The 14,670-nt window shown below is 44.3% G+C and overlaps 1 protein-coding gene across 2 annotated transcripts in view; it reads left to right on the forward strand.

The window, feature by feature from the left end:
- Positions 1-412: 412 nt before the first annotated feature.
- The window catches only part of lrrc32 (leucine rich repeat containing 32), a 47,675-nt gene continuing 33,417 nt past the window's right edge, over positions 413-14,670 (forward strand). For both annotated transcript variants that reach the window (XM_059646836.1, XM_059646835.1), the window contains exon 1: positions 413-730. The gene's annotated coding sequence lies outside the window, so the exon portion shown is untranslated. The remainder of the gene's footprint in view (positions 731-14,670) is intronic.

Below are 14,670 nucleotides of genomic sequence, written 5' to 3' on the forward strand. Positions count from 1 at the left end.
CGGTGTATCTGACTGAGAGGCTATACTGAATGGGGAATACACTGAACAGACTAGAAAGTGAAGATTGTTGGTGATTTAATAAAACATCATTTAAAATATGACTTTGACAGGTTGGATGGAGGAAAAATGATTTGGTCCCATTTGCAAGGGATAGCAGTAGAAGTCAGTTCCTAATAAATTCCGGGGAATTCAGGAGAAACTCAGAGATTGATCGGAACGCGATACTCCCTATCACAGAGAATGGCTGAAGATGAATTTATTTAATGGGGAAAGCCATGAGAGGAACAGGAATAGAAGGCTACGCTGATAGGATGAGATGGAGAGGGTGGGAGGAGACTGGTCTGGGACATTTGCTCTGATCCAGATGTTTAAAACCTATCTCGGTGTCTTCCCCACTTGTCGTGGGAAGGGAGAGGCACCAGGACCCAGCGTCCGACCAATGACTCACCATGACTGAGCCTCCCAGATATTCCACGATTTTTTTTTCGCTGTCTTCCTAATATGGTTGCGAGCAGGAGGCATATTTTCTCAAGTCCCCCCTCTCCTTTCCCGTTCAGTCAATGGGGATGGGATGTGCGATCCCAGCAGGAGGGGAAAAAGCGCCCTCACTCGTATTAAATGGGTGCATAGCCAGCCAGCAAGACTTCAATAAAAATGTGAGACAAAGTGTAGGGGGAGAGAGATCTGAATGTTGTTTGCTCTCTCTCCATCGGATCTTCTTTCCAGACAGGTAACTGAAAACTTCGTGCTGAATGGGAGGGGGAGCATGCTTGTCTTTTTAGTTTGCATGTGTATTTCTGACCTCTCTTGATTATTATTGTCGTTTTCACGCCCCTTCTCTCTTGTTCAAACCTGCTAACCACCGATTGCAGCAGACTGCGCGTATACAGATGGATAACAAAACAAGATTTTACAGTAATCTCAGTCCCGAGACTTGATGCTCTTGTTTTTTTTTCCAGGGGCTTTAAAAAAAATATTTGTCACTTTCTGAGAAATTTCACGATTTATTTTGATGAAAAGTTATTAACTAGAGAACAATCACTTGTCAGATTTTTTTGTGCTCTGCTGTCCCTGGGTAAATGGGCCGCGGCTATCTTGTCTTGTTTAATGATTTGATTATTTTCACGGACTGAGATACAATGAAAAGTATTGTTTTGCGTGCTATCTAGGCAAATTATGTCTTACACAAGTACTTCAGGGTAATAGAACAGAATGATTAATATAGTGTTACAGCCACAAGGAAGGTGCAGAGAAAGATCAACTTTAGTGTATGAGAGGTCTGTTCAAAAGTCTGATAACAGAGGGGAAGAAGCTGTACTCCAATGCGAATATTAACCATTGTATAAAAGTTACCTTTTTCAGGTAGATTTTGCCTGTGTCTATTTTTATCTTGAGACCAAACTGTTTAACAAATATGATTTGATGGTATTCATATCAAATAGGGAACATGTCTAACACAGGGGGGCAGGTCCATTTCACAGCAGTGTTTGGACATTCAGAACACTGAGAGGAAAGCAGTTTATTTCATTTCACAACCAAGGAGGTGTTTGCTCCAAACGCTTCTCCTGACCTCCCTGCATTCCAAGGAGAGAGCTATTTGCTGATGAGAAATTAACCTGATAGCCGCAACTTTATTTAAACAGGTACTTAAAAGGGGCAGGGTCGTTTGTGCTTCTCTCCCTGTTTTGAAAGGTTCTTGCTGTAGAGTGCTGAGAGTGCAGCTGCTGGAAATAAAAATGAAACAAAAGTGCTCACAAGTCAAATATGACAGCACTTTCAGAACTGTACTGCTGGACGCGAACTCTGTATCTCTCCCCATTTGGCCACTGATGCTACCAGACCTGCTGAACATTCCCAGCATCTTTCTGCTCTTAAAGCTATCACCTGAAGACATTTGGCACTGATTTATGACAATGTGAACAGATTAATTGGGGTCCCAGAGTGAACAGGTTTGATAAAGCCACTCCATCACTGGCACTGCATTGCTGTGATAGTACAGAGCAAATACCCTTGAATATTATAAATGCTGCCACCAGGGCCCACCATCCTCCCCAGTCTGTTGGATGGAAAGTCTGGGTTCAGATTCCCATCTACTCTGGACAAAAAAAAGTCCAAACAACTTGATTGCAAAGTGTAGAGAGGAGATTCTTAAAGAAAGTTGTTTTATTTTTGCAATATTTTGTTTTTGGGAAGCAAAATAATGTTTTATTAAGAGTATGAATGAATTAGATGGACCTGTGCTGAAAATGGGACTTAATGCACTCATGAAGCACATACAGGGATTCTATTTGTGGGCATTCCTGGTATTTATTGCCTATCACTAGTTGCCCGTAAGAAGGTGGAAGTGAGCTGCCTTCTTGAACTTCTGCAGTCCGCGCACTGTGGGTTGACCCACAATGCCATTAGGGAGAGAATTCTGGGATTTTGACCCAGCAACAGTGAAGGAACAACAATCTATTTCCAAGTCAAGATGGTAAGTAGCTTGGAGGGGAAATTACAGGGGGTTGGTGCTTTCATGTATCTGCTACCCTGGTCCTTCAAGTTGGAAGTGGTTGAAGGTTTGGAAAGTGCTCCCCAAGGATCTTGAGTGAATTTCAGTAGTGCATCTTGTAGATGTCACCCACTGCTGCTGCTGAGCGTTGGTGCTCTTTCCAGAGACAGTACATACGGAGAAACTATTTGTACTTGTGAGTACTTCAAGAACCAGAGGATAAGGTTTTAAGGAATTTTGCAAAGGAAGCAACTGTGAGGTGAGAAGAAGCTTTTTTATTCACTCAGTTATGGGAATGTGAATTAGGGAGTGCACTCCCTGGAAGAGCAGTGGAGTCAGCTTTAGTTGAGGCATTCCATTACGTGGAAAAGGCAGGATATTGGCAACAAATATTCAGATACCCAGTGCTAACATGTTGTGCTAAAATGCCTACTTCTGTACCATATTGATTCTGCATTGTAGAGCATGGAGCACCACTGAGTTTCAAAACTCTGGGATCACCTGCATCCGGCTGACTGGGAGAGATAGTGGCATTGTGGCAATATCACTGTTTTTGTAATCCAAAGACCTAGCTCTGAGGATGTGGGTTGAAGCCTCCTCGAGCACTCAAATTCAATTACTAAAATTTAGAACTGAAAACCACTATGTGATATTCACAATCAAGCTAACATTGTTGTGAAAACCCTTTTGGTTCAGTAATGTCCTTCAGGAAAGGAAATCTATGATTCTTACCCAAGTCTCGCCTGCATGTGACTCCAGACTCTCAGCAATGTGGCTAATTTTTAAATACCTTCTGAAATGGTCTGGGAAGCCATTCAATTCAATGGCAATTCAGGATCAACCCCAATCCTGGGCTTTCCCATGATTAGATTAGATTCCCTACAGTGTGGTAACAGGCCCTTCAGCCCAACAAGTCCACACTGCCCCTTGGAGCATCCCACCCACACCCAACCCCATCCCCCTATAACTCACAGACCCCTGAACACTATGGGCAATTTAGCAAGGCCAATCCACCTAGCCTGCACATCTTTGGACTGTGGGAGGAAACCCGAGCACCCGGAGGAAACCCACGCAGACACGGGGAGACTGTGCAAACTCCACACAGACAGTTGCCTTAGGCTGGAATCGAACCCGGGTCCCTGGCACTATGAGACTGCAGTGCTAACCACTGAGCCACCGTGCCGCCCCAATCCCGGAAATCATTTTTATAAGTCCAAGACTTTTTTCAGACCAATATCTATCCCACAGTGGAAGCAGTTTGATTGGTCATCAATGTCATTTTCTTTGTGTGAAATTGGCAGATTACAATTGCATTTCAATTATGCCTCAACATCCTAAGCAACTATATGCAGATTGACTGTTGTGTTTGTCAAGAAAGTAATTAATTATTCACCAAAAAGGACCGTGACTTACTCTGAGGATGTGCAACTTGAGTATTGCTGAAAAAGGATACATTTTGTCAGCTTTTTGACTGACACTCATCAGGACAATTCACAAGAATACCAATTCAATTGGAAACCAGCATTGATACAGCATGAGAGGACAGTGTTGATTGGATCTGTAACTCCCCCTACACTCCGCTTTTTATACTATGCAGAGGGTATTAAAGTGTTCACTTCTCAGATGTGACTGATAGAACTTGCATTTATATAGCACCTTTTATGACCTTGCTATATCTCCCACATGCTACAATCATCTAACCACGTTTTTTGAAAAGTGTTGTTTTATTGTAGAAAACAATTTTCATGAAGGAAGTTCCCCAAAAAAATTGCCATTTGATATTAAGTTTTTTTTAGTGACTGACTGAGGGACAAATGTTGGCCAGGACACCAGGAAAAAGAGCCCTGCTCATTTTCAAAATGATACCGCCTTTCACCTAAAACGGGGGACAGGACCTGGTTTAACTTCTCATGAGATAGACAGTACCTCCAACCATACAGCTTGGCCAGAGCTTGTACTGAAATGTCAGATTGTTATGCTCAAGTCTGTGAGGACAAGATCAAAATCACAAACTACAAACTTAAAGTGATGTGCGAAAGCAACAATTTCACGAGTGTATTGTGGCCTGTAACGTTTGGCTGACATTCTGGCGCAGTTGCTAATTAGGTCTGCAACAGGTTTTGGTCTTTTATTTTCATGGGACGTGGGCCTTGTTGGCCGGACCAGCATTTATTACCTGTCCCTGGGTACCCTAGACAAGGTGCTGATGATCTGCCTTTCTGAGCTGCTGCAGTCTGCCTGTTTCAGCTGCTGATTAGAAGGAAGGCAGTTCCTGAATTTTAACCCAGTGACGGTGAAACAATGGCGACATTGTTCCAAGTTGGGCTTGGAGGGAAACTTGGGTTCTCCCATGCATGTCTGTGTTTCTACGATGTAGGGATCACGGGTTTGGAAGATGCTCTTGAAGGAGTCTCAGTGAGTTTTTGCAGTGCAACTTGTAGATGACACACACTGCTGCTACTGTTCAAACGGTAGAGGGAGTGAATACTGAATGTGGTGGGTGGAATGCTAATCAAACAGGTTGTTCTGTTGAGCTTCTTGTGTTGTTCAAGCAGACTCCATGACTTACTCCAATTGTGACTTGTGCCTTTTAGGTGGTGGATAGACCTCTGTGATGGTAATGCTGTTGAATGTCAAGGGGCGATGGCTAGATTCTTTCATGCTGGAAGTGCTCATTGTCTGGTATTTGCGTGGAGTGAATGTTACTGGCCACCTGTCAGCCTGAGCCTGGATATTGACCAGGGTCTTGGTGCATTTGAACAGGGACTGCTTCAGTATCTGTGGAGTCACAAGTCATCCAATCATTAGCGAGCACCCCCAACTCCGACCTCATGATGAGGGAAGGCCATTGAAGCAGCTGAAGATGGTTGGGCCTAGAACATTACCCTGAAGAACTCCTGCAGGGATGTCCTGGAGCTGAGATGACTGATATCCAACAACCATCTTCCTACATGCCAGGTCTAACTCCAGCCATTTGGAGAGTTTCCCCCCGATTCTCAATGATTCAATGTTTTCCCAGGCTCCTTGATGTCACATGTGGCCAAATGCTGCCTTGATGCCAGTGGGTAGTCACTCTGTGACTTGTGGGTGGTCACAATCTGTAAAAGCCATTTATTTGTTAGACAAGTGATAGCTCCATCTTTCCACCAAGTGATTCTGCCTTGGTCAGTTTTAGAAGCATTCAGACATTCCCTTCTTCCCTTGGTGAATGGTCATTCCAGTTACCCTACCAGTGGGGGAATGGGCATTGGGCCAGTCCATGTATCGATTCATATCCCCACCTAGTGTTCCAGCAGTAAATAACCAGGGTTATAATTTCAACCTCCAGAACTGCAATGTCTAATTGTGTGATGAACAGGAAGTCTGGCGGATTTTATTTCCTATCAGTAACCCAAAGCTAATGACTCGCTTTCTTAATGATAGGGATCTGTGTCTGCATCTGGTACTGCTTTGTCTGTATGAATCAGTATCCACTGTGCCCAGAGTGAGGAAAGAGCATAGTGCTTAAAGGCTGGCGAGAGGAGATGGAATATACTGAGTAGAAAGAGATGTTTTGGGTCAAATGGACTGCACATTCTATGTAGTGGCATGTTACAGCTTAGTATGGGAGACTGAAATGTGTGGTAATGTGCAGTTTTTATATGTATAATGTAGCCTGGAGCTGTGGATAGTGATGGTAGATGCTCTTTCCATTAAGTGACAGACTAGGAATCTCTCCTGCTTTTATCACCCACCAGTGATGTGAGTTCAGAAGGATTTGCAGTTTGACAATCAACTGCGTTATTAAGTCCATGCTCGGAGGCATGGACAATACCCCTGCACAATCACTTACACTGTCCTGCACAGAACAGTGTAAATAGCTCAGATCAAAAGGTAAGATTGGTGTTTAATAAAAGGATGGATTCGTGGGGCACTTGTCACTTATATTATTCACCAGAAAAGGATGTGCCAAATAAGTGAGCCACAATGTGAAACATAGTGGCTGTGTTTAGATTAATAGTGCATTGTAACAATGAGTTAAAGCTGCATGTGCAGTAATTAAACAGTGTGCTCCTTCACGCAAAAAAACTTTATGACATTTCCTGAATCTGACCTGTGTTGTTGTAGTAATAGGCTTTTGTTTGTTAATAAACTATCCTGTGCATTAAGCTATCTTTCCTTCTCTCTTGGATGTACAATTCTGACTTTAAACTTCAAACGGGCTTTCCCGCTTGTCTCCTGTGTTCCCTTACCAGCAATCTAACAGCTAACAGGAAATAAAATCACCAAAGTGTCTAGGCACAGCAGGGAGTTCTAGAAATGAGAGACCCCCCCCCCTCCCCCGACCTATTCGCCCCACCCTTCCCCTCAGCCTTGAGTGGCATTTCAGATCCTGGATGGAAGGCATTCTTGTTACTTCTCTGAACTTTACTTTCAAGAAAGAGATAGATAGAGCTCTTAAAGATAGTGGAATCAAGGGTTATGGGGACAAGGCAGGAACAGGATACTGATTGTGGATGATCAGCCATGATCATAATGAATGGTGGTGCTGGCTTGAAGGGCGAATGGCCTACTCCTGCACCTATTGTCTATGGCCTATTGAACTGGATCCCAAAGTAAAGGGTTAAAGGGCTACAGCCGCATCCTGCCTGCCATTTCAACTCCCTAAGTGTACTTCTGCAAATACAGTTTAAATGCAACTTTGTGCTGTTATGCGTTGAGTTAGTCAGAGTTCAATCGGATAGTTAGGAGGACAGGTTTGCTGAGTAGGCCATCGGCCTACATCAGTCCACATTCTCCGGGCGATAGATTAGGAGGTGAACTAAGTGATGATAGTAACTGCTAGTTACTGTCCTTCTACTGACTTTGCTTCAAGTAGAGTCAGGATGAAGAGAGCAAAAAAAGCCTTAACCCTTACTTTGAGTCATTCAGGGAAGATGTCAGAAAGCAAATGCAGACAAGAATTCCTGGAAAAATTCAACAGGTCAGACAACTTTGATGTCCTGAAGGAAGGTCACCAGACCAGAAATGTTAACTCTGCTTTTGCTCAACCGATGCTGTCAGACCAGCTGAGTTTTCCTAGCAATGTCTGTTTTTGTTTATGATTTGTAGCACCTGCTGTTCTTTATGTTCTGTTTGGAACACACTCAAAATGTGTTTGCGTCTGTTGAATGCAAACTCAGGTGAACAGATTTTTGTTGTGTGTGGCTATTGAGAACTACGGAATTAAAGCATGTAATGAGTCTGGAGCATGTTTGGAAACTCCCGACTCCCGGATGGGTGCAGCTCTAACAGCACTTAAGAATCTTGGCACCACCCAGAACAAAACAGTCCCCTTGACTGGCACCACATAAACATCCAATCCCTCCACCACCAATGCCCCACAACAGTAGTGTGTACCGTCTGCAAGATAAACTGTAAAAATTCACCAAGGCTCCTTCAGACAGCACCTCCCACAAACACTTGCATCTGGAAGGACAAAGGCAGGAGATATATGTGACCACCACCAGCTGAAAGTTTCACTCCAAGTCACTCACCGTCCTGTCTTGGAAATTTATTGCTGTTCCTTCAGGGTCACTGTAAAACCCAGTATTCCCTCTCTAAGGGCTTTGTGAGTCTATCTACAGCACATGGACTGCAGCGGGTCAAGAAGGCAGCTCACCCTCACCTTCTCCAGGGGCCAACTAAGATTCAGACAATAAATTCTGGCCCAGCCAGAGATGCCCAAGTCCCGGGAATGAGTTTAAGGGAATAGCATGAACTAAAGTCTCGGTGAACCATGATCTCATTGAATGGTAGGACGAGTTTGAAGGGCTGATAACCTGTTGGTATCACTGCATTAACAGAGGTTTCTGAGTGGACAGGTTGTTGGAGATTTGTACAGTTTGCAGGTAGGAAAGTCAGTTGTGAGGTGAGTCTTCAATCCTTTCAAGAAACTGTATCTGATTTGAGAGTGCTCACAGGGTTGTGCTGACAGGCCTGGGTTCAGAATGCAATGTGTAAATCTTGTTTAATACTCCATAATTACAGTTTGTCGGGGGTGCTGTCCTTAGTTGAAGGATCACATGGCTAGTAACTCATCAAAACAACAGACCCTTGCCTGTTTTTGGGCGCCAGAAGCCACCCCAAGTTATCTATCACTTACAAATTGACTTTGCTGTTTCGCTTCATTACGGTTACCAATAGTTAGTCATTTCTTCAGAAGCACGTTGAAAGGTCCTGGGGACATGAGTGAAGAGCTATTGGAAGGGGAATGTATATCAAAAGCCAATTATTGCTGTAACCAAACAATTCCTCCCATTGACTTTAACTGTTGGGCAAGCACCGATGCAGAACTGCTGTCCAACAGTTACAACTTTCATTTGTATAGCACCATTTTCTAATGTCCCAAGGTGCTTCACAGGAGTGTTCCTAAATTAATTCAATGCTGTATCATGTAAAATGATTTTATATGAGGAGGGATTTGTCAAGGAGGGGTGAGAGAGAGGTGGCAAGGTAGAAAACAGGCTGATAGGTTGTACCCCGACTCCAGGTTCTTCTGTGATGAAGAATTAGGACATGGATAGCAAAATAATTTGGTTGCAATTCCATCAGGATATGCCATTGTTTAAATGAGATATTAAATCACAGCCTGTGCTTTTGGTGGGCTTGAGAAATCCCAGGGCACCAAGTGGGAGAATTCTCCCTGGATAATATTTATTCCTCACCTCTCATTGCAAAAAAGTGGTTACCTGGTCATTATTACTTTGCAGTTTGTGGGAGCTTGCTGTGTGCAAATGGAGTGCTACTTTTCCACATTACCGCAGTGACTGAACTTCATAAACACTCAAGCTCTAAGAAGCTTACAATTTCCCGGCTGTAAATTTTCGTTCTTTTACTCTGTCAATGATTGGTCTGATTGCTACACCAAGATGCAGCTTGCTCCTTCAGGTATGAGGGTGGACAATGGCTTAGCTGTATTACGGCTACACCATCAATCCTTGTTCTGGGAGAACATTTCTGGGTAGAAATCCTCCCAAGAAAGATGGTGGAATTTGAATTCAAAACAAAATCTGGAATTGCGAGTCTAATAATGACCTTGAAGCTATCAATTGTTGGAAAACCCCATCTGATTCGCAGATGTCCTTTAGAGAAGGAAATTGTTATCCTTTCCTGGTCCTGCTTGTGTTTTACCCCAAACCCACAGCAATGTGATCGACTCTTAACTTCTCCCTGGGCAATTAGAGTTGAGCAATATGAGACCGGGCCAGCAATGCCCATATTTCACAAATGAGCAATTAAAAATAACGACTTAGTTTGCATCATATGCAATCTCCTGGATTGACTAAGAGGACTGTTGGTTTTGGATTTTGTTTTCTCTTTCTACTGTTTATCATGTCTCCTGTGAAACTTGATAATGCAAGGAAGCTGGATTTTCCCTGCTCCGTACTTTCCAGTTCCTGCAACTGGGAGCAAAACACAAGCTGGCTTTCTTCCTTGATTTTAGAAGGGTGTAAAATCAGTGAGCGAAGTTTCCTTTTAGCCCTCTTTCCCGCATGAACTCCTCGGCAAGGGTCTGGCGTTAACCTTGGTTTTGCTCATCACTATCCTGGTCACGTCCTCCTAGTCACTTCTGTGCTGTTGGCTACCCAAGTGGATTGAATTTCAGGTTGCAGAGGTGTGGTGAGCTTCATATTGTGATGATGCAGAGGTGCCAGTGTTGGACTGGGGTGGACAAAGTCAGAAGTCACATGACACTAAGTCATAGTCCAACAGGTGTATTTGAAAACACAAGTTTTCGGAGCCTCAGTCCTTCTTCAGGTGTTCTCCGAAGGTTTCATGTTGATAGAGTCTGTGCAGTGACGATGTTATTGACCCAACTGTCTCGGTCATAAAATTTGCCTCTCGAGCGCATTTTTCAAAAGAGGGGCACGTTGGGGGTGAAAGGCAGTGCATTTTCCCAGCAGCTGAAGGGAGATTGTTGGTGGGGCCTCCACAGGATGGTGAGTGTGTGTCATTTGGAAAAAACACGACCAAATTAAGACACGTTTTGATGAAGTGAAGTCCTGCTGTAAGGTGCGCTGCACCTATTTTACACTGACAAGGAATCAGAGTCTAGAAATCTCCAGCAGAAGATTGGATGGATCCAACGTCGATAGATTAATGGGAGTCAGTGGCCTAGCGGTTTTATCACTAGACTGTTAACTCAGAGAGCCAGGTAATATCCTGGGGACATGGGTTCAAATCCTGCCGAGGCAGATGGTGGAATTTGAATTCAATAGATGTCTGGATTTAAGAGTCTAATGATGACTGTGAATCCATTGTTGGGGAAAATCCCACCTGGTTCACTGACATCTTTTAGGGAAGGAAACTGCCACCCTTACCTGGTCTGGCCTACATGTAACTCCAGACTCATGGCAATGTGGGTGACTGCTAACTGCCCTCTGGGCAATTAGTGATGGACAATAAATGCTGCCTGGCCAGCGATGCCCTCACCCTGTGAAGGAATAAAGGGAACACAAAACAGGAAATACTGCATCAACCAATAGTTGGGATAGATTTTACATTTTTTAATGAAGTGGAAGGTATGTGGTGCAGTCCTGAGGGAGTGCAGCACTGTGTCTTTGGAATGACACTCCAAGGCAAAGCTCTCTTCACCGCTTTGATTGCATGTATGAGATCCCATAGGCAATAGTTAAAACAGTGGAAACCTCCCCAGTTCCCTAGCTGTTTATCCATATTACCCACTCATTATCACATTGCTATTTGTGGCAGATGGCCTTGTACCAGTTAGCTACTGTGTTATTTAGGGGCACCCAGCACTTTATGAAAGGCGACCTACGCAAGTTTTTTCTTTTGTTTAACAATGTTTCCGATCACGTTCTCCTGGGAGTTAATAAGGAGCTCCTAGTGTCGCTGAGGTAAGACCCCAGTAATGTTCGACCATGATCTTACTGAATGGAAGAGGAAGCTCCAAGTGCTGAGTGGTCTGCTGTATCCTTGTGCAAATATTCTAACAAGTTGATTCAAGCCTCTTAAGCTTTCAATATTCATTTGCAACACTTGCTGAACAGTCCTGAGTGTGCTAATAATTGCTGAAGGCTACGTTAAGATAAGCAGGACATAGGACTGGAGAGCCACAGTAAGTTCTATAATATCACCGCAGCCTGAATCAGTCAAGCTCATAATGTGATTCATTCACACTTTGCAAGAAGCAACATATGTTCATAAGGAGCACCGGCCCCCACTTCTGCTCAGAATAAAAGGAATACGTTCAAGCCTTGTGCGTTGTCGGAATTACAAGGAGAGGAGATGACTATTGATCCCCATTAGCAATGATGTTGTCATGGACAAATCAATCAACTTGCTAACGGAGATAATGGGAACTGCAGACGCTGGAGAATCCGAGATAACAAAGTGTGGAGCTGGATGGACACAGCAGGCCAAGCAGCATCTCAGGAGCACAAAAGCTGACGTTTCGGGCCTAGACCCTTCATCAGAAAAAAGTTTCTTCTGATGAAGGGCCTAGGTCCAAAACATCAGCTTTTGTGCTCCTAAGATTCTGCATGGCCTGCTGTGTCCATCCAGCTCCACACTTTGTTATCTCAGAAACCCACACCGACATGGGGAGAATGTGCAAACTCTCCATCTCTCATTGTTACACAATCAAGCCAATTCAAAATTGCTGAAAACTGGTCAGTTGAGTGAGGAGGGTCTAGGCCCGAAACGTCGGCCTTCCTGCTCCTCTGACGTTGCTTGGCCTGCTGTGTTTGTCCAGCTGTGCACCTTGTTATCTCAGTTGAGTGAGGAGCCGGCTGGATCCACTGGTAGTCAGTGCCTTCAGGTGGGGAATTTATTCTTATTGATACATGGTACATGAGTGTCATCGGCCAGCCCACATTTATTGCCCATTCCTATTTAAGAGTCAGCCATGTTGCTGGGGGTCTGGAGTCACTTGCAGGCCGGCTTAGGTAAGGTTGAGGCAGAATTCCTTCCCTAAAGAACATTAATAAACTAGATGGGTTCTTTTTACCATGACAACCAACAGCAAATAGAAAGGAATATCTCATGTTTTAAACAAATCACCCTATTGGCCACAGCCTCCGAGAATTAGCTGTGACTTGCATTTATGTAGCACCATTCACAGAATTTCAGAGTAGGCTTCCGAAGTGTGAACAGCTGAAACTGCGATGACGTTTTAAAAGTGATTGTGCACTGTGAGTTAGGGTGTGTTCTTGAGGGGCTTGTTCTGTGCTTTTAAGTTTAGCCAATCTGGCACATTGTTGCCTTCTTCTATCACCTACTGAACGTTAGTTCTAATCAGGTAGAAAGATATCCATGGATCACTTGTCTTTTTGATTAGATTCGATTCCCTACAGTGTGGAAACAGGTCCTTTGGCCCAACAAGTCCACACCGCCCCTTGAAACATCCCACCCAGACCCATCCCCCTATAACCCACACACCCCTGAACACTACGGGCAATTTAGCATGGCCGATCCACCTAGCCTGCACATCTTTGGCCTGTGGGAGGAAACCGGAGCACCCGGAGGAAACCCACGCAGACACGGGGAGAATGTGCAAACTCCACACAGACAATCACCTGAGGCTGGGATTGAACCTGGGTCCCTGGCGCTATGAGGCTGCAGTGCTAACCACTGAGCCACCGTGCGGCTCTCAGGTACTGATAAGATACTCCCTTTGTCTGGACTGATGAGGTCAGAGTCAATTGTCTTCAATCTGAAGCACTTTGGCTTTGATGTTTTATCTACAGTCAACAGAGGGATCAGAAACTAGTCAGTAAATGATTTAAGAACTCCATAAATCTGAAGGTTACTCCTATCTGGGTGTCAGTCTGTTAAGGAAACATCTCTGTTCAATGTTTATCTCACGCCAGTTGCATTTCTGTCAAACTCTAAGCTGACTGGGGTAAGAGTGTTTATTTCAATCTGTTGCTTTTCTTTTGTGTTTCTTCAGAATCAAATCATACAGCCCAGAAAGAGGCCTTTTGGCTTGTCACAGCTGTGCTAAACCCTCTAATGGGAGCTGGCCAATTATTTGGCACGGTGGCTCAGTGGTTAGCACTGCTACCTCATAGTGCCAGGGACCCAGGTTCAATTTCAGCCTCACGTGACTGTCTGTATGGGCTTCCTCCCACAGCCCAAAGATGTGCAAGTTAGGGTGGTTTGGCCATGCTAAATTGCTCATAATGTCCAAGGATATGCAGGCTGGCTGGGTTAGCCGCGGAAAATGCAGGGTAACAGGGACAGGGTGAGAGGCTGGGTTTGAGGAGGATGCTCTTTGGAGGGTCAATGCAGACTTGATGGGGCAAATGGCCTCTTTCCTCACTGTAGGGATTCCATGAATCTGCTCTTTCACCCTTGCCTTGCAAGCTTTCGCCCCTCCATCTGTGTGCGCGTCTCCAATTCTTTGTATCTTTTTCCACCAAACTTTTCAGTTTCATTGTAGTTTGCCACTTTATATCCGAGAGGTAACAAGTAGACACAAGGCTGTCCAAAATAAAAATACAGAAAGCATCCCACAATTCACCAAATCCCACCCCTCCCTCCCAGCCCTGAGCCCCCCTCCTCCAGTGCAGAACCTGTTTTTTACTAACAACGTGTAGAGCTGGATGAACACAGCAGGCCAGGCAGCAGCAGAGGAGCAGGAAGGCTGACGTTTCAGGCCTGCTGTGTTCATCCAGCTCTACACCTTGTTATCGCAGACTCCAGCATCGGCAGTTCCTACCCTCTCTGTTTTTTTACTAACTTGATTGGTTGACTTACGCTTATCTTTAAGATCGACTTTGAAATGACCTGAGCTGCTGAAAGTTGCTGTGTAAATGCAAGTCTTACCAACTTTGTTGTCTTTTCCTTAAAATCATGCTCTTCCTCTCCCCTCTGGATCTTTGGCTGCGTTAACAGAAAGGGAAGTTGCTGGAGAAATTCTGCAAGTCTGGTCGGAACAGAAGAAGGCTTCACTGAAACATTTGTTTCTGTTTCTCTCTCTACTCCTGCTGAGTTTCTCCAGCAATTTCTGTTTTTTGTTGCACATTTCCAGCAGCTGCAGTTCTTTGCTTTATGTAAAGCCTGGGTTCTTTGTTTAGTGATTACACTACCAATCAAATCTACTCAGTAAACACCTGTAAGAATTACAGATACAGTTCTGAAGAGGGGTCACTCAACCTGAAATGTTAACTCTGATTTCTCCCCACAGATGCTGC

This window comes from Stegostoma tigrinum, chromosome 6 (genome assembly GCF_030684315.1).
Source record: "Stegostoma tigrinum isolate sSteTig4 chromosome 6, sSteTig4.hap1, whole genome shotgun sequence".
NCBI lineage: Eukaryota > Metazoa > Chordata > Chondrichthyes > Orectolobiformes > Stegostomatidae > Stegostoma > Stegostoma tigrinum.